The 19,483-nt window shown below is 46.9% G+C and overlaps 1 non-coding gene across 1 annotated transcript; it reads right to left on the reverse strand.

Annotated features, from left to right (window-relative positions):
- Positions 1 to 910: 910 nt before the first annotated feature.
- On the reverse strand, positions 911 to 1,017 carry LOC132504484 (U6 spliceosomal RNA). Its single transcript, XR_009534910.1, has one exon. It is a non-coding gene; the product is annotated as a U6 spliceosomal RNA (small nuclear RNA).
- Between the last annotated feature and the right edge of the window lie 18,466 nt (positions 1,018 to 19,483).

Genomic DNA, 19,483 nt, shown 5'->3' on the forward strand with positions numbered 1-19,483 from the left:
CATCCTAGTTACCACAATGGAGAGGAAATCTGAATATTTTTGTTCAAACTCTCCCAGCTGGTAAAATAGGAAATAATTATATATCTGCTTTTCTTATCTTCCCAATTAGAGGGTAAGTTCCTTGAGGACTGAAACACGTTTGTATTTACGTAATAAGCACGGGGTAAATATCTGTTTACATAGTGTAAGTCAAATAGCTTAATGCTTTCAGTATCAACTCCTAGGCAATGGTACCATTTGCAAATCCCTTGACTTACCAGGAATTTTTTGGCGACCATATAGATGATTTTTTCCCCCACAGTACCTGACTCTTCTTATTTTTGGCTGCGTTGGGTGTTCATTGCTGCGCAAGGGCTTTCTCTAGTTTCAGTGAGTGGAGTCTACTCTTTGTTGTGGTGCACGGGCTTCTCGTTGCGATGGCTTCTTTAGGCGCACAGGCTTCAGTAGTTGTGACATGAGGGCTCAGTCGTTGCGGCTCGTGGGCTCCAGAGAGCAGGCTCAGTAGTTGTGGTGCACGGGCTTAGTTGCTCTGTGGCATGTGGGATCTTCCCGGACCAGGGCTCGAACCCATGTCCCCTGCATTGGCAGGCAGATTCTTAGCCACTGCGCCACCAGGGAAGTCCCTCTACGTGTGTCTTTACATTGGATATTTTATGCACGACAGTGTGGTAAACACATGATTTCACTGAAATCTCACTGTCCTGGTTCATGCATACAACTCACATTCCCAGAAACATCCTTTTTTTTTTTGTAAGAACACACAACATGGGATCTACCCTCAACAGATTTTTCGTGCACAATACCGTATTGTTAACAGTGTACAGTGTTGTACAGCACAGCCTTAGAAGTTATTCGTCTTGTGTACCTGTTGGCAACAACCATTCTACTATCTGCTTCTATTTTATTTTTTATAAATATGGAATGCTTCGTGAATTTGCGTGTCATCCTTGCACAGGGGCCATGCTAATCTTCTCTGTACCGTTCCAGCTTTAGTGTGTGTGCTTCCGAAGAGAGCACTGTTTTAATTTCCTCCTAGAAGGGGGATCATGCAGTATTTGTCCTTCTGTGACTGGCTCATTTCACTTAGAATAATGTTCTCAAGGTTCATCCGTATTGTCACAAGTTACAGGATTTTATTTCCTTTTTTTGAGGCTGAGTAATAGTCCATTGTATGTGTCCATCCCACTTTCTTTCTTCATTCATTCATCAGTGGACACTTAGGTTACTCCCATGTCTTGGCTATCGTGAACGATGCTGCAGTGCACATAGGAGAGTGTTGTCTCTCTCCGAGATCTGGAATTTAATTCCTGTGGATATGCGTCCAGAATTGGAATTCTGGCTCATACGGTAGTTCTAGTTCCAATTTTTGGAGGAACCTCCATGCCGTTTTCCATAAAGACTCACTGTAATGCATTCCCACTAACAGTGTACCAGGGCTCCAAATTCTCCGTAACCTCGCCAATACTTGTTGTCTTTCGCTGCCGTTGTTGTTTTGATCATAGCCACCCTAACATGTATGAGGTGATATCTCACTGTGGTTTCGATTGGCTTTTGACGGTAGTAGATTGGGTTAGTAGCTTGACTCTGGCCACTTATCTGCTCTGATGATGTCCCCTATATAAAGGGCCTGACATACTGCCCAGTGGACAGGGGATCCATAAAAGCTGATACCTTTCCTTCCCCTGCTACGAAGAACTCAGCAACAAGCACTGGCAGAAAGTAGAGCCTGGAGCTGTGTGCTGGCTCTGACTCTGCTGCCTTGCTTAGGTGACCGTCAGGAAATCATGTGCGAGTTTCCTTCATCTGCTAAGAGGGAGTCATGGCTGGTTTTGCACAGGAATAAGATGCTTTATTTAACACACTTTGTGATCCCAGAAGAAAAGAGTGCTCAAGACCCCACATTATTTCTCTATTGTTAATAATAAAATAAACGCGTGTCTGATACAGGGACCCACGCTTAGCAAATAAGCAGTAAAATGACCAAGTGAATGAACAGACAAAGCACCCAAACTATCAGTGTGGTGACACGTCATGTTTTGGCCATCTGGCTTCTATGGGCAGAAGCCCAACTTTTGGCGAATTCGCTTTGAGTGGTGTCTCCCACGTGGAAGTGTCGGAGGGCTTTATTTCTCGGGCCCACATTTCCACAAGCTGAATAGGAACGCTCTGTACTCCCTTTCTCATTTTTCTTTCTCCCCAGGCATCTCCTAAGAGGAGCTTGTTGGGAAGACAGAGCCTTAGGAGAAGATTTAGCCTTGGTCCTTTATGCTTTTTCAAGTTCAAGTTCTGCAGTCCCGATTTTCAGAGGGAAATAGAAATGGGAGGTAGGGCTGATGGAGAAAGGAGAGGTTTGGACCTCACGGCTCACAGTGTGGTCCAAGGACATGGCCTAGGCCTCCCTTGGGGGCTGCTGGAACATGGAGGATCTCAGGTTCATCCCCCTCCCCACTCAACACCAGGAGCTACGGCTCAGCAAGTTCTCCAGGTGATTCGTAAGTGGTTAATGCTGGAGAAGAAAGGTTAGAAAAGCTCACACAGCCATCTTCAGAACTGTGAAAGAAATCTGTATTTGGCCGAGTCAGAAACAGTTTCAGCACCAAGGAAGACAGAGAATTCCAGATATAAGAGAGCAGTTCTACAGCAAACACTCCATCCTAGAAGCTTCTGGGTTCCTTTAGTTGCAAATCTCCAACAGATTAACCATCTCTCTGGCCCTGACAGGGGCAGGGGCATGTGGGCAGGAAAAGAAGAAAAGGAGAAAGGTGAAACTATTTTTCCCATTAATTTTAAAGTGATATATATCTATTACAATATTTTATTTTATTTTATTTTATTTGAGCTGCAAGGCATGTGGAATCTTAGTTCCCTGACCAGGGACCCAACCCGTGCCCCCTGCATTGGAAGCACAGGGTCTTAACTGGACTGCCAGGGAAGTCCCTATTACAAAATTTTAAACACTACATATGACCATTAAAGAAATGGACTTTAGAGCTGCCCTCTTCCAAGACTGTATTAATCATATAAATTTGGGACTTCCCTGGTGGCACAGTGGTTAAGAATCGCCTGCCAATGCAGAGGACATGGGTTAGAGCCCTGGTCCAGGAAGATCCCACATGCCTCAGAGCAACTAAGCCCGTGTGCCACAGCTACTGAGCCTGCGCTCTAGAGCTCACAAGCCACAACTGCTGAAGCCCGCGCGCCTAGAGCCCATGCTCCGCAACAAGAGAAACCACCGCTGAGAAGCCCGCGCACCGCAACGAAGAGTAGCCCCCGCTCGCCACAACTAGAGAAAGCCTGCGCGCAGCAATGAAGACCCAACACAGCCAAAAAAAAAAAAAAAAATCATATAAAATTGATCAAGAGCACAGACTCTGGAACCAAGCTGCCAGGAACCAGCTGGACTCTGGAACCAGCTCCAGCGCTTACCAGCTGTGTGACCTCCGGCAAATTAATTAACTTGTCTGTGCCTCAGTTTCTGTTGCTGTAAAACGGAGACAATAGCAGAGTTGCTGTGAGGATTCAGTTTTGTTACGTGTAAAGCTCTTCAAACCATGCCTGCACAGAAGTGTTTGTGCTAATGGCTTTTCACATTTAAAACTTAGATCCTTTTGGCCTCTTAGTGTAAGGAGTGGGTAAGAAATTAAGGAATTCGTTTTTCCCCTAAAGGTTCGCCAGTTATCCAAACATCATTTAGGGACTAATCTCTCTTTCCACGTGTCTTATGGGTGGAACGGTGTCTCCCAAAAAGAGAGGGTGCGGTCCTAACTTCCAGTCCCTCAGAATGTGACCTTCTATGGAAATAGGGTCCTTGAAGAAGTAACTAGTTAAGAGGAGGTCATATTGCCCCTTGGTTTCAGACTTTTCGTGTCCAGGACTGTGAGACATTAAATTTCTGTTGTTTCAAGTCAAGCATTTACGGTACTTTGTTACAGCAACCCTAGGAAGCAAATACAGTCTTGGGACTTGTAGTTGCGGAAAGAGATGTTATGGCAGCTGTGACAGCAGAGTCAGAGCAGCAGGAGGCCTCTTTCCACCCTGGACCCCTCCAGGACTCACGAGCGTCTGACGGAAACACCTTTGGGGACTTCCCTGGTGGTCCAGTGGTCAACACTCCGCGCTTCCAAAGCAGAGGGCGCAGGTTCGATCCCTAGTCAGGGAACTAAGATCCCACATGCCATGCAGTGCAGCCAAAACAAAACAAAAACAAACACAAGAACACCTTGAAGACCAGTACAGCTTCCTTTCCAGGCATGTTCTGCCTCCGTGGCCTCGGGACTAGGATTCCAAATGACCTGGATTACTCCCACCGCCCCTCAGCCAGCTCACAACATAAGTAAAAAGAAGAACACAAAAGTTCAAGTGGTGGGACTTCCCTGGTGGCGCAGTGGTTAAGAATCCACCTCCTAATGAAGAGGACAGGGGTTCGAGCCTGGGTCTGGGAAGATCTCACAAGCCGTGGAGCAACTAAGCTCGTGCACAGCAACTCCTGAGCCTGTGCTCTAGAGCCCGCGAGCCACAACTACTGAGCTCACGTGCTGCAACTACTGAGCCCGTGCTCCACAGCTTCTGAAGCCCGCACGCCTAGAGCCCGTGCTCCGCAACAAGAGAAGCCACCGCAATGAGAAGCCCGCACACCGCAACGAAGAGTAGCCCCCTCTCGCCGCAGCTAGAGAAAGCCCGAGTGCAGCCACGAAGACCCAACACAGCCAAAAGTAAATAAAATAAGTGAATAATAAAAGTTCAAGTGCTTTTATGGATTTCCATGCTTCTTAAATATTTAGTAGGAAATATGTATTAATTTTGCTGTAACTAGCAAAAAAGTCTTTGTCTAAAAAAAACAAAAGTTGAGGTCATATTGGAATAGGGCGGGCCCCTTAATCCAGTATATCGGGTGTCCTTAGGAGAAGATGAAAAGACGGAAACACAGTGAGAAGACAGAAGCAGAGACTGGAGTAATGTTGCCACAAACCAAGGAAACCTGGGCTGCCAGAGGCTGGAAGAGGTGAGGAAGGATGCTCCCCTGGGACTTTCAGAGAGAGCATGGCCTCTGACACCTTGATCTCAGACTCCAGACTCCAGACTGTGAGACAATACATTTTTGCTGTTTGAAGCCACCCCGTTTGTAGTACTTCGTTACGGCGGCCCTGGGAAGGTAAAGCAACACATAACGGACACATTTTTGTTCTTTTGACCTGGTGGCTCATTCTTGTGCCTTAATGAGATATTTTGATAATCTGCAAATCTCAGGAGAAAGAGATCCTGAACATTTTCATGTTTGCCAATAGTTTTTGAGATAAAATTCGAATCTTGATATCCAAAAGGGCAAATCAGTAACTATTATCGGCTGTCGTGAATATTCTCATACTTTTCTGAAAGCCTGAGCCTCCCTGTCGGCCCTACTCCTCACTTCTGGGCCCCCGACATTGAGATCTCCACTGTGACACCTCACATCGAGTTTAACGTCTCAGCCACCACGTCGCCTTGTATTAATTGAGGAAGGTTTACAAAACTTAGCGGGGTGCTTTTGATGATTCATGAAGTCCATCCACACGTTGCACTAAAGACTGTATTTGTGCAAAATAAATGACGATATTAATTGCTTTTTAAGGACTGTTGGTGGAATTGGAGAGAGAATGCCAATGCCAGGTTCTATTTCACTTAAGTAAAGAAAATCAGATTAAAATAATGAATGACACTCCAGGAACTATGAGGTTTCCTGGGGGAGCGAATGACTGTCCACAGGGTCTTAGCCTGAGACCCCCTCTGTGGCATAAATAGGGATGCATTTCATAGCAGCTAAGCGTCAGGAAATATGCTTTTAATTATCACTTAAGATGTAACCTGTCAGAGGTCTTAGTATCACTTGTTTTTAATGAGAATTGATTTTCAGATTGCATTACCCAGAAAGCCTAGGATAATGGAAACCTCTGGTTCTTTCCTGAGACCTTTAGTCATCACATGTTTCTTTGTCAATCTTGCTGGCATCGGCAGCCACCAGACATCCGATCCGCCCACATGTGGCCCCGGCAGAGGGGCCGGCTTGTTAGCCTTCAAGTGATTCTGATGAATGAGATTCTACAAAGCTGAGCCTGGCTCATGAGTATCACTGCAAAGTGGGAGCCCCTGGGAAAACTAAAGAGGGGTTGAATTTTTCACTGTGGTCCACAGGCCGGCCTTGTCGATGCAAGGATGCAGTGCAGAAACAATGTGTTGATAGGAGAAGCATCCGTCGGAGTGATGCCCACCTCTGGCCAGACCTTTCACCGGTTTCCTAACCTTTTCCGAAATGGCCAAGCAAGTCCTGGAAAGGCACGCCAGGTGCAGATGTGCAGAAAGGCAGCGAGAAGAAGGAAAAGATGTCTGGTTGTCCAAGTTTTCCCCAACTTAAGTCATTCCCATACCATATAGCACCTTCCTGTTTTTCTTGCCATAAAGTGGTACTGCCTTTACAATGATTTACTTAATATTTTACCTTAAGCTGACTTGGTAAACTTTGTAAGTTTACTTTGCAAAGAACACTAAAATCGGTACCGAAAACACACTAGTCTTACCGGTTTGGAAGTAAAACTTTTCAGTGATAGATGGATATTGTTGCCTGCTGACGGTTTTGCCTGTGATGGTTGCCTTTGCTAACAAGGATATCTGAGAGGTGTTAAAGGCGTAGTAACATGATCCGGGACCTTGTCTTTTTCCTTGTCAGAATCAGAAAAATGGAAAGACAATTGGACGGGGAATAACTTTCTCACTCTTCGACACCATATAATTGTTTTTTATGTATAAAACCTAAAAGAATGTTGGCCTGTGTCCCTTTATTTGGGAAATGATGATAGAATCCATGCATGATTACATGCAGACCAGGTTGGAAGGTGATGTAGAGGGAAATTGGAGGCAGATGGAAAGAAAGGAGACAAAAAAGCAAGAGCAAGCAGGCTCTTGCTTCTCTCCACTATGTGAGAAACATAGTTTTGAAAAAAAAAATGATCAGGGTTAAAATCAGCCCTACTCTCAGTCCCTCTATGTTCTCTCGTCCATTCCATGTGTGTTATTTGCCTCCCATGTATCAGCCATGAGGACAAGAATCACTGTCCGGGGGGGTTGTTTAGTTCCACAGAAAACAGAGAGGTGCGTGGAGAGCTGTAGGGTCTACTAGGAAGTCACCCGAATCAGATTCTGGAGGACCAGGGGTAGCATAGAGGATTCTAGTACCTTGGGAAATGGAAAGTAATCACAATCAAACCAGCACATTTAGGACGATAGAACACAGTGTCACACTGCTTAGGCCCCCTGACCTTCTGGGCCAGGGCACAAGTATTTTTCCCTGCTTCACTATGTATGTTTTGCTGACTATAAAAGAGGAATATCGGCTCTGGACACCAGGTGGCGCTGGTCATTAAAGTTCCAAGGCCCGGAAGTAGAGATGTCTCAGAAGTTAAGCTTTGAATTCACCAAAAATTTCCCTGGTTGGCCTGATGTGATCCCGTGGGTGCCCCCAGGGTGGGTATTAGTCAGTGGTTACTACTGGGTTCATCCTATCCTTCCAGGTGACTCTCCCCAAGCCACGGCCTGGGCTGGGCAGTCTGTCCTGAACTTGCTGACCATGGTGTTTGTGACGGTGGCCACCAACCTCGTTCTACTCTTCCTAGGCTGGACAATGGTAAGAATTCGAGTGACATTTCTGGCAGTTTTGTGGGTTGGTGTTCAAGGGAGCGGTGAGGTTTGGAGCCAGGATGACGATTAGATCTGGCCACCTCTTGGCTATTCAAGCACTAATTATAGGGATTCAACCTGCCGCTCACATTTGAGCCATTTCTCTGGTCCTCCAGGGGAACATAAACCGGTCCATTTTATGCATTTTGAAGCAGTTTTGACCAAACACATATTAGGGCAGAAAAGAAACCTCAGTAGAGTTCCCTTGAGCCTGGGAGGATTTTGTAGATTTCATGACTTATCTCTGTGATTTCCATTGCCATGAAAAACTGAGAGTTGCCTCTACTCGATTTCAATTCACTGTCCCCAAAGCATCATTCCTTCCTTTGCCATATATAATTGTGAACTATATGCTTAATGATAATTTTCCTTCACGTTTCCTGACAATGGGGAGAAGCACAAGTTGGCCCCAAGTGTGTGGAAGCTGCCTGAACTGTGTTCACGTCTCTGTGGGAGAAGCCAGGTCACCGTGATGATCATTTCCTGTGAGCAAGAAGCTGTTCTTGGCCGAGGCATGCTTAGAGCTCTGATCGCTGCAGAATGTACCTTCCTCCCCTCTTAACTAATGGGGTCAGACCTTAATAGTGATACTAGCTTGTAGGGCTCTTAAAATATTTATTGCCACACTAGTGGTCTCCATCCAAGGTTAAGGAAACCTAGTGGACCCTGTACATAGGAGCTGCCTAAAGGTTTTCTAGCTTTGGTGGACAAGACAGGGAATGAGGGACAAGCCTCCTCATTCCTCCCCGAAGGCTTTCTTCCCATGGTTAGTTGCCTAGAATGCTGTCAGCTCACCAGTTCCATGAATGGCATGGATCTAGGAACGTAGAGATTGAGTTATAACCACAGGCTATGGACTGAATTGTGTCCGCACAGAATTTATACGTTGAAGCCCTCACCTCCAATGCGACTGTATCTGGAGTAAAGAAGGAATTAAGGTTAAATGAGGTCATAAGGGTGGAACCCTGATTTAATAGGATTAGTGTCCTTATAAGGGGAGGCATCAGGAAGATCACCTTTTCCCTCCTCCATATGAAGACACAGCAAGAAGGTGGGCCATCTGCAAGCCAGGAAGTGGGTCCTCACCAGGGACCACATTGGCTGGCACCTGGATCTTGGACTTCTAGCCTCCACAACTGTGAGAATAAATATCTGTTGGTTAAGCCACCCAGTCTGTGGTATTTTGTTATGGTGGCCAGAGCTGACAAAGACACCATACAACAAAGGAAGTCTCAGCGCTGTGTATGAGAAATAAGTAGGGGTTCATGGAGGCACTAAAACTCCAATTTTAAGAACAAAACCGAGACAGGGGTTCAGTGTCGTCATTTATACAACAGAAAGAGTGCGATCAGGCGGCCCCAACGGCGCAGGTGGCAGGGGTCCTATCCATTCCACTCCTGTCAATTACAGTACGTGTCAGACCGGATTGGTTTCAGCCTTGCAGATTAGTAGACAAAGGGTCAGCTCAGTCCTATCGCTGCATCTTGTTTTTTCCCGCCAGCAGCAGTAGCCTTTGGAACAATGTGTGGGGATAGAGTGTCTGCCGCAGAATTCAGGGCAGGGGTGCAGTATTCATTCCCATCCTTGGAGAGGCACCTTCTAACTCTCTCTCTGGAGTATAGTCCAGGGAATCACACACTTTTCACTCCCAGCAGAGCAGAGAGATAGAAACAAGATGAGGTTTCCTCCACCCCCACGATTGGCACCTTTCCCCAAATCCCGCGAGTCTCATGGCACCAGGCAGACTCATGGCACCAGATGCCAAGTAAACAGAAAAAGATCACTTGGGAGCGAGCTGGCCACTCCTCGGATAAACCCAAGTCTTTGTTGTCTTATTCAGAAAGGCTACTTCGGAACTGGTATCCTAATTACCTAGAGGCATGCGTGATGATTCAAGGCAGGTTGCTTAGTAGAGAAATTCAGTGGCTTGGCGATTTATCGGATACGTAACTATCGTTTTTGACTACTTAGTATATGCCAGATACAGCCCCAGATTCTCTCCATGCATCAGCCCCTTGATTCTTCTCAACCACCGGGAGGCAGTCACTAAGATCTTCCGCATTGTACACGGGACGAAACATGCTTTAGAGGCGTTCGTGGACCTTTCCAAGGCCACGTGGTCAGTCACAGCCCAGGGAGGACCAGATCCTTTACTGCTCACTGAATGTTCTCCACTTGTCACTTGTCTTTCTTGAGGGTCAGATAGACATTCATTGGAGAGGGACAGGGGTCCTTCTGCCTTTGTCACAAGCAGAAAATCCAATAATACAGGACTATGGGGAACCAATGTTTTTCTCAATTTTGGCTAAAGATTCTGAATCTCACTTCAGAGAATACATGTTCCTGCTGTGTACTGGCATGGCTTACCTAAACTGTCAGAAGAGGTGTTTTATTCCTTGTAGATAATCTCCTGGAAATGGGTCTCTTTTGAAAACATTTTCCCCCCAAAAGGACCCCAAAAAGATTTTAAAAATCAAGAAGAAATTGATTCTTTGTGGTCTTCTCATTTTCCAAGGTGTTCTTTTTTAACAGTGAATGTGTATTATTTGCAATCAGATAACAATTGTGCTTTGTTGGTCATTGAAAATAGAGGGCTTTCAGCCCAACTGCCAGTGGGAGCACAGAGGGGCATTTTGCACTGTGTTCTCTCAAATCTCTCTCTCTCTCTCTCTCTCTCTCCCCCCCCCCCCGCCGCACCCCCTCCCCTTGGAGAGCGTGCTTCATGGAATGTTCCTTTCAAAGTTCTTCCAACGAGGAGGCTAATGCAATGTCTTCTAGTGAAAGAACAAAGCACTCTCACACACACTATCTCTTGCCAACTACTCACAAGTGAAGCAAAGTCCTTCTCAACAGCTGGTAGCTTAAAACAATAGACGAGAAAGCTGAATATATTTGCAATAATTATAGAAGTAATTTTGGAGTATCTACTACTCAACTCACAGAACCACACCAACCAAGTACCTTCCTCTTTCTTTGAAAAAAATGATGTAAAATTGTTGAAGCAATGGTCTGAACGGTGGTCCATTTTGATGATTTTGAATTATGACGAATACTAGTCATTTTAAATGGTTTTTGTCTTCCAGGTTTAGCTTCTTGCCATGAGAGAGGTCAAGTGTCTTGGGTGTGTAGATGGGAAAAGGAGGTGACGGACACAGTGTCTGCCTAGGGTCAAAGAAGCCCATCATGTGATCAGTCACGTGATCACCCGAGTGTGTCAATCCCAGCATGCCTTCAGGTCGGAAATTAAATATATGTATATACATATCTAATTTAATATGCTGTATGGCTTATGGATAAACACTTGGGTGACTTATGAAATAACATGGGAGCAGATGTAAAGGATTCATATGGAGAATAAGAGGAGGAGAAGAAGGAGGTGCAAGGGGGGAGGAGGAAAATGACGAGGAGGAAAAGAAAAGAGAAGAGAGAGGAGTTACCCTAACCCATCCTACAGAGAAGCTAGGTATTTCTTTTGAAAATTAAAAAATATATATTTCTGGCTCTGTATTCCATTTGTACTTTTTCTCTTTGCCTCCTGCCTCTCAAGAATCTTTTTGTCGGTACACAGCCCTCTTCTTAAGGATCAAGGCCCCCGCTTTGAGGGACCTGGGGTCCCCTCTCACCCGCAGATGTTCACCGCCAATCGGCCAAGCTAAACCATGAGTCACAGACATCCTAGGAGCGTGTGAACCTCTGGGCCCTGCCCCACTGTCACCCAGCTGTGCCGCTGACTGGGAGCCAGAACGTCCTGGTGCCTGCCTGGGATTTCCCATGGTCATGGGCTTCGCCTTGATGCCCAGATGGTCTTCCCACTTCACTTTGGAGCCCCTGAGGGTTTTGTTCTTCCGGTTGGAAAGTAAAGGACTCGGGGGGGGGGTTTAAAAATTGTGGTAAAGTACATAGAACATAAAATCTACCATTTTAACCATATTTTGTATGTTATTCTTTTAACGTAGTTAGATTCTCTTAGCCAGCGTTGAAGAGTTTTGCATCCATGTTCCTAAAAGTTTTGTCTATAATTTCCTCTCATTAAGCATTTTGTCAGGCTTTTCTATCAATGTTGCACTCACTTTTCTCCCCCACTTTTTTTTTTACTGTGGCAAAACCCATATAGCACTTTGGGTGACAGCGATTTGTCCGTGAGGGTTCATCGATTGTAACAAACATCCCCCTCCGGCGGAAGATGCTGATGGTGGGCAAGGCGGCGGCGGCGTGGGGGGCAGCGAGTCTGTGGGACATCTGGGTACCTTCTCTCTACTTTGCTGTGAACCTAAAATGGCTCTAAAAGTAGTCTATTTTTTAAAGTACCATGAAATTTACCATCTTAATCTCTTTTAAGTGTACAATTCCATGGCACCCAGTACATTCACATTGTTGTGAAGTCCTAACATCTTCCTCTGGCAAATGGGAAACTGTATCCATGAAACAGCCATTCCCCCTCCTCCTCCCCCACCCCCCGGTAACCACCATGCTACTTCCTCTTTCTATGATTTTGACTATTTTCCATAGCTCGTATAAGTGGACTCAAACAGTATTTGTCTTTTTGTGGCTGGTGTATTTCACTGAGCATAATGCCCTCCAGGTTCATCCATGTTGTAGCCTGTGTCAGGATGCCCTTTTTAAAGGCTGAATCTTATTCTGCTATAGGGATGGACCACATTGTGCTCATCCAGTCATCCACTGACGGACACTTGGGTTGCATGCGTCTCTTGTTTATTGTAAATAATGCTTCAAAGTACAAATATCTGTTCTAGTCCCGTTTTGACCATTTTTTAAACACTCTCTCAGCAAATTTCAATTATATGATACAGTGTTATCAGCTATAGGCACCACGTTATACATGAGACCCTCAGACTTTATTCATCTTATAGCTGAAAGTTTGTACCCCTATATCAACCCTTCCCTATACTCCCCCGGCACACCTGCCACCCCAGGCCCTGGCAACCACTTTTCTACTTTTCTACTTTCTACGAAATCTTTTTTTTGGTCTTTCTTTGTCTGGCTTATTCCACTCAGCATAATGCCCTCCAGGTTCATCCACGTTGTTGCAAATGCAAGATCTCCTCCTTGTTCAAGGCTGAATAGTATTCCTGTGTGTGTGTGTGTGTGTGTGTGTGCCACATTTTCTTTATCCATTCCTGCACAGACAAACATGTAGGGTCTTTCCATACCTTGGCTCTTGGCTTTTGTGAATAATATGAACATGGGGGGTGGGGGGCTGCAGATATCTCTTCGAGATCATAATTACATGTCCTTCAGACGTATACCCATTAGTGTGATTGCTGGATCACATGGTAGTTCAATGTTTGACCACTTTTCAAATGTATAATTCAGTGGCATTAGGTACATTCACATTGCTGTGCACAGAGGTTGAGGCTTCTGGGATCCAGCACACAAGTTTGGGTTCCACCCAGCAGGGAGGACACCCCAATCTCCAGGAGCCACGGCGTGTTTTTTTGTTTTTGTTTTTTTTTTGCGGTGCGCGGGCCTCTCACTGCCGTGGCCTCTCCTGTTGCGGAGCACAGGCTCCGGACGCGCAGGCTCAGCGGCCATGGCTCACGGGCCCAGCCGCCCCGCGGCATGTGGGATCTTCCCGGACCGGGGCACGAACCCGTGTCCCCTGCATTGGCAGGTGGACTCTCAACCACTGCGCCACCAGGGAAGCCCCACGGCGTGTTTTTTAGGCGGGCTTCTCACTGTCCTCCGTCCCCAGCCTCTGGTCACCACCACTGCGGTTTCATGGCAGCCCTCCTGGACTCGAGCCCCCCTGCTGCCCCCCCTCTCCCCCTTGCCCCTGCCTGGGGCCCAACAGCAGGGCCCCTCTGGCCATGCACCTTCCCCTGCAGGCCCCATTATGTCAGCAGACCAGTGCTGTCAGCCTGACCTGAGCACAGTCAGCCTCTCGCTGACCCCCTGGTGATGCAGAAAGCCCCCTCCCTGGGCTCCCAGCAGACTATCTCCCCCACCCCTCCCCACCCTTCGCTCTCCACGTGATGCTAAAGTTTCCGGGCCTGGAGGGGAACAGGCTGGGTGAGGGGAAAGTGCCTCGGGGTTTATCAGGGTTCATCTGACAGTCTAACAGCAGGCGCCGGGCTGCCAGCATCCCCGACACTTGGATTTCAACCATTTTCTCCACTTGACACCTCTCCGCCCCCTCCACACATAATAAGCCCCATTCTTCCCCAGCAGGGACCGCCCGTGTTGGGACCCCAGGCTCGGCTGAAGCCGCCCGGCTCTTCTCCGCTTTCCCGCCGTCCATTCAGCAGAAACCCTAGCTGCCCAGGCAGAGGGGCGCCCAGGCGCTGGCTTCTGCCAGGGGTGGTAACGCAGACCCGGCTGCCCAGACTGTGTGGTCATCGGCGGGTCACTAGGTCTCAGCTTCCACCGTGACCCCAGAAGCCAGAAAGAATGGGCTTGCCTCTCCTGAACTTGCAGGGAGGGCTTGGGAACTGCTTTAGTCTAAATGTGAAAGTCCCGCAGAGGAAAGGAATTGAAGAGCTGGTGGGAGAAAACAACGACAACAATTCTAAGTATTGTGCCTAGAATGAGGCTCTGCTCCCTTAAAGGGACAGTCAGTCGGGAGCAGACGAGGGTAATGAGGGTCTCTTAAGGACCCATCCTGGGTGAAGCAGGCTGAAGTCATAGCACTAGGTACTCAGGCTTGACTGCGGTTTGCCACCTGAATACGGCAGCAAGAGCGCTTCTGCTTTGGAGAGCTTTAGTAAGGAATTATCCTGAGAGCTAGCTTTTTTTTTTTTTAAGAGAGAGAGAGATCTCATATTTTAGACGTCCTATTTTGTCAGGTGCTCAGAAGTGCCTGTGACTCCAAAGATGTTGAACATAAAGGGGTTGTGATCTAGCAGAGGGTCATTCTGTACATGCTCTTCTGAAGCTTGGTTTTGAATTTCATGCATGTTACACAGCTTTCTGTATTCCACGTTGTATAATACATAGCTAGCTTTAATAGCTATAAACTGTGGTATTAATGTGCCCTTAATGACTGTCTTCTGATGACCATTTAGGCCATATCTTTTTTTTTCAAGTTGATTCATTTCACTATAATTATTTTTCAAAAATTTATTGAAATAGTTGATTTACAATGTTGTATTAGTTTCAGGTGTACAGCAAAGTGATTCAGTTATATATATACATATATAAATATATATTCTTTTTTTACTTTCTCTTTCGTGATAGGTTATTACAAGATACTGAGTAGAGTTCCCTGTGCTATACGGTAGGTCCTTGTTGGTTATCCGTTTTATATATAGTAGTGTGTACATTTTAATCATTTAAGCCATTTCGTAGTGTCTATGTGTTTGTTTTTATTATTACCAGAAAGTGGCAAGTAACATCCTGTACATGTTGCTTTGTGAATTTATGTGAGTTTATGAAATAAATTCATAAAAGTAAAACAAAAGAAAAAACCCAGATGTTGTGAACTGTCACGCTCCCTTTTGGCTCCCTAATGATTGGGAAGTTACGTCCTTACTTCTCCCGGCCCCTCCCGCATTCACTCTTCCTCCAAACAAGACTGCGGTGCCTGGAGCGGAAACACGAGCAAGCAGATCAGAGGTGATAGGACCTAAACTCCCCTGTGGGTCTCAGGCCCTGGGGCGAGGGTACCCCAGACAAACGGCAGGGAAGAAAGAGGGAGCAGGGGTCGGAAAGTGCACCCACGCTGCATGGGTGCGGAAGCCAGGGCTGTGGCAGCAGGACCTCAGTGGAACCTCAGAACCTGTCACCGGTTCTAAATATGGGCAGGTCGTCCTTCAACTGTGCGTGGCTCACGCGATCGGCGGTGACAAAAGGATGTGCGCACGAGGTTGGCAGGGACCCAGGAGACTTGCTTTTCAAGTTATTTTACCTTCGGGCAGTGGGAGCCCTCCCAGCACCTCCCATCCTCCTGTTCTCCAGCCTCTGGGAACTAAGTCTCCTTGGCCTGTGGACCCTGATCTTGGTCTGCGTCGGCTCTTTGCTTTCTTCCACCCCGCCAAGCCTGCTCATCGCCTCCGTGGAAACCAGGGCACATCGCCCTAGCACGGCGCTGAGCGTCTGATAGAGAAAAAGGAAAGTTGCTGGCGTCTCCACCTCCTCAGCCTGTCTCTCTCTGCCAGGTGCGGCCAGAGGCTCATTAATTACATCAAGAGGCCTTCCCTGGTGGCGCAGTGGTTGAGAGTCCGCCTGCCGATGCAGGGGACACGGGTTCGTGCCCCGGTCCGGGAAGATCCCACGTGCCACGGAGCGGCTGGGCCCGTGAGCCATGGCCGCTGAGCCTGCGCGTCCAGAGCCTGTGCTCCGCAACGGGAGAGGCCACAACAGTGAGAGGCCCGCGCACCGCAAAAAAAAAAAAAAACAAACACATCAAGAGCTGCATTGCCTGTGCCTCTCCCAAGGAACACAAGTGACGTTTAAAAGCCACCAGATGTGCACGTGAGTTCTGTCTCTCTCCATTTCTGTGTATTTAACCGGGTGGGGGGTTGGGACCCCCTTCCCCAGCGGGCTTTCCTCTCCCCAGCTCCCCAGATGTGTTTCTGTGTCCTTTGCACGGAGGGTGATTTGTTTCAGGAAGCTACCGACTGGGAGATGTTTCCTAGGATGTCGTTTCTAAGGAAGAGAGAGAAAGATGAACTTGCCGCAGTCCTGTGTCTCCAGCCCACAGAATTCCCTGCCCAGTTCGAGCCCAGACCAGTGGCAAAAAGCAGTCCAACACACAGATACGCTACCAAACGTAAAATAGCTAGCTAGTGGGAAGCAGCCGCACAGCACAGGGAGATCAGCTCGGTGCTTTGTGACCGCCTAGAGGGGTGGGATAGGGAGGGTGGGAGGGAGACGCAAGAGGGAGGAGATAGGGGAACATGTGTATATGTATAGCTGATTCACTTTGTTATAAAGCAGAAACTAACACACCATTGTAAAGCAGTTATACTCCAATAAAGATGTTAAAAAAAAAAAAAGCAGTCCAACATTCAGGGACACGCAAGAGAGCCCCCTTCCCCAGCCTTACTTCTTCGCCCTGTGATGCTCAGCTGATACACACAGGTGGGATCCTGGATCCGGTGTCCAGCAATCACAGCCATCACTGTGGAAGCTGTTTCTATTTTGTCCAAAGCATGCCAGGGTCATGAGAAGAGCAGAGTCCCTGCATCCAGGCTAAGCCAGATGTCAGCTCTGTGATGAGGGCCGGTCATTCCATCTCCCTGAAATTTTAGTTCTTCTATACAATTTATTTTCCTTTCCTTTATAGTGTTTTTATTACGAATAAATAAGTTATTATATAAAATACTCTTAGACGTTTCCCCCCTATCCTTACCCGTTCTGTAGGACCCAGATCAAATACCAGTACCTCTTCCACCCAGGCTGAAAGCAGTCTCTTCCTTTTTAAACCCCTTCCCACCCACGTTTTTTCCCTGAACTTTTTAAGGGCACACTGCTGTCTCTGTTTATAAGTAATTACACACAACAGTATCTCCAGGATGGGCTAGGGAGGCCCCTCTATCCCCTCCACGGTGGTTCGCACCCACTCGCTATTAGTCGAATGAATGAATAAGTGAATGTACTTGTTTTGAAGCATTTTCTCTTCTGGGAAATTTGCACTGAACAATTCAAAATGTTCCTGTCCTTCAATCGTATACAAAGTTTTATCCTATGTTTTCATCACAAGGTCTCAAAGTGTTATTTAGTTTTCCAGGCCGATGAAGAGATCAAAAGGATATGTAGTTGCCTCCAAGTTAGACAGGAGAACTTTTAGTTTCTAGAATACTCCTGGACTCTAGCCTTCTTCAAAAGCAAATACACTTTATGTTGGAGCTGAGCCTTCAGACATACTGTTTCTGCATTCCCCAGGAAAGGTCTGTTTCTTTTGTAACATTCTGTAACACTTAGAGAGCTTATGTTACTTTCATGGAGGCAAGAGCCTAGTGATTGAACAGACTTCCAGTAGGAAATGTCCCAGATGGGACAACGGTACAGGTCTCCCATACAGACATTCATTCACGCTCAAGTATCTGCAGTATTGTATTTTCTACATTGCCTCTATACATTTCAAATAAAATTTAATCATTTCAAAAAAGCACACTAGGGCTTCCCTGGTGGCGCAGTGGTTGAGAGTCCACCTGCCGATGCAGGGAACACGGGTTCGTGCCCCGGTCCGGGAAGATCCCACATGCCGTGGAGCGGCTGGACCCGTGAGCCATGGCCGCTGAGCCTGTGCGTCTGGAGCCTGTGCTCCGCAACGGGAGAGGCCACAACAGTGAGAGACCCGCGTACTGAAAAAAAAAAAAAGCACACTAAAATGTATTTACAATGCATTTCATACTTGTAGTACAATGAAGTGATTTAATTGACACATCGATAAACTTAGGACCTGTGATTTTCTTCTTATATAACCAGAAATTCCCAGTGAGCAGTCAGGACATCAGCCCTTCTCTTACACAAACACAGCTGTTGTTTTGAGAAAATAATATGATTAACAGAGAATTTTCAGGAAGAAGTCTTGTGTCAATAAAAATTAATTTTGAGTTGGCCTAGGAAATGTACCCAACACACACACACACACACATTTCCACGCTTATACGCAACAATAAAAATTTTAAAAGATGGTGCTAGAACTTCTTCCTTTCCTCCCAGATCCCAAATCCCTCTGATATAAATATAGAGACTTTGAAGATGGAAAGTTTGCTTTTATTCCTGAGTTTGAGGTGACGCCAGAATAATGGAAGGGGAGTGTCCTCAAGTCCACGCAGAGCCAGATGCTGAGACCGTGAAGTGGGTGAGCCCGCGAGGTGGAGGGAGTGGAGAGTATAAAGGACCAGTATGGGGGCTTCCCTGGCGGTCCCGTGGTTAGGTCTGCGCTTCCACTGCAGGGGGGCATGGGTTCTATCCCTGGTTGGGGAACTGAGATCCTGCAAGCCACACGGCATGGCCAAAAAAAAAAAAAAAATTTAAAAAAAGGACCAGTATGACCTTGGGGGATGTCCACAGGTTGGTAGGAGGAAAGACATGCAGGAAAGGAGACTAGGAAAAAAAAATTTTAATCTCGTAAGAGAAGCAAAGGGATCCAACATTTCAAAAAAGAGGAAGAGGCCAAAAGTATCATGTAGTAGGGGCTGGAGACACCCATCGCTGGGACTGGATGTCAGAAATGGTAATGTGACGTCTGAGACACAGTTTGATGAACGTGGTAAAGACAGAAGATGAATCTGATGACTTAAGCAACTGACTAGGAGGTAAAAAAAGTGAGGGTTCAAACACCGACCACTAGCACAAGCCTGACACTGAAATGAAAGAGAAGATGGAAGCCCCAGGGGCCTGGCCAGGGAGGAGCGCTTCAGCCTGGAGGAGACTTCTGGAAGGGTGTCCGAGTCTACGGACGAACCACCCTGAACACGCCCGATCTCGTCTGGAAGGGTATCCAAAACCAAGAGGAAAGAACCTCTGGGGAGTAAGAGTCTGGAGATTCTAGAAAGAAGAGGAGTCATTGAGGCAACTGCCCAGATGGAGTGAGAAGGATAGAGCCTGGAAGAAGGTGGACCGTTATACCCCGAAGGCAGCAGGACAAAGATGCTATGAGACAGAGTAAGCGAGGGAGCTCCTTCTGCAGTTTTCTCAGCACGAGAGGAGGCGAATTGCTGGGGAAAGCTGCAGAGTGAGGTGGTCTAGAAAGCTGAAGCAGAAGGCGGGAGCCATGGAGGCCAATGCACTTCAAGGAAAACAGATTTCAGTTTTGCTAAATGCCTGCGGGAGCCCTGCTGGTTGAATGGACCCATTGTGGCACTCT

Source organism: Lagenorhynchus albirostris, chromosome 1 (genome assembly GCF_949774975.1).
Source record: "Lagenorhynchus albirostris chromosome 1, mLagAlb1.1, whole genome shotgun sequence".
Classification (NCBI taxonomy): domain Eukaryota; kingdom Metazoa; phylum Chordata; class Mammalia; order Artiodactyla; family Delphinidae; genus Lagenorhynchus; species Lagenorhynchus albirostris.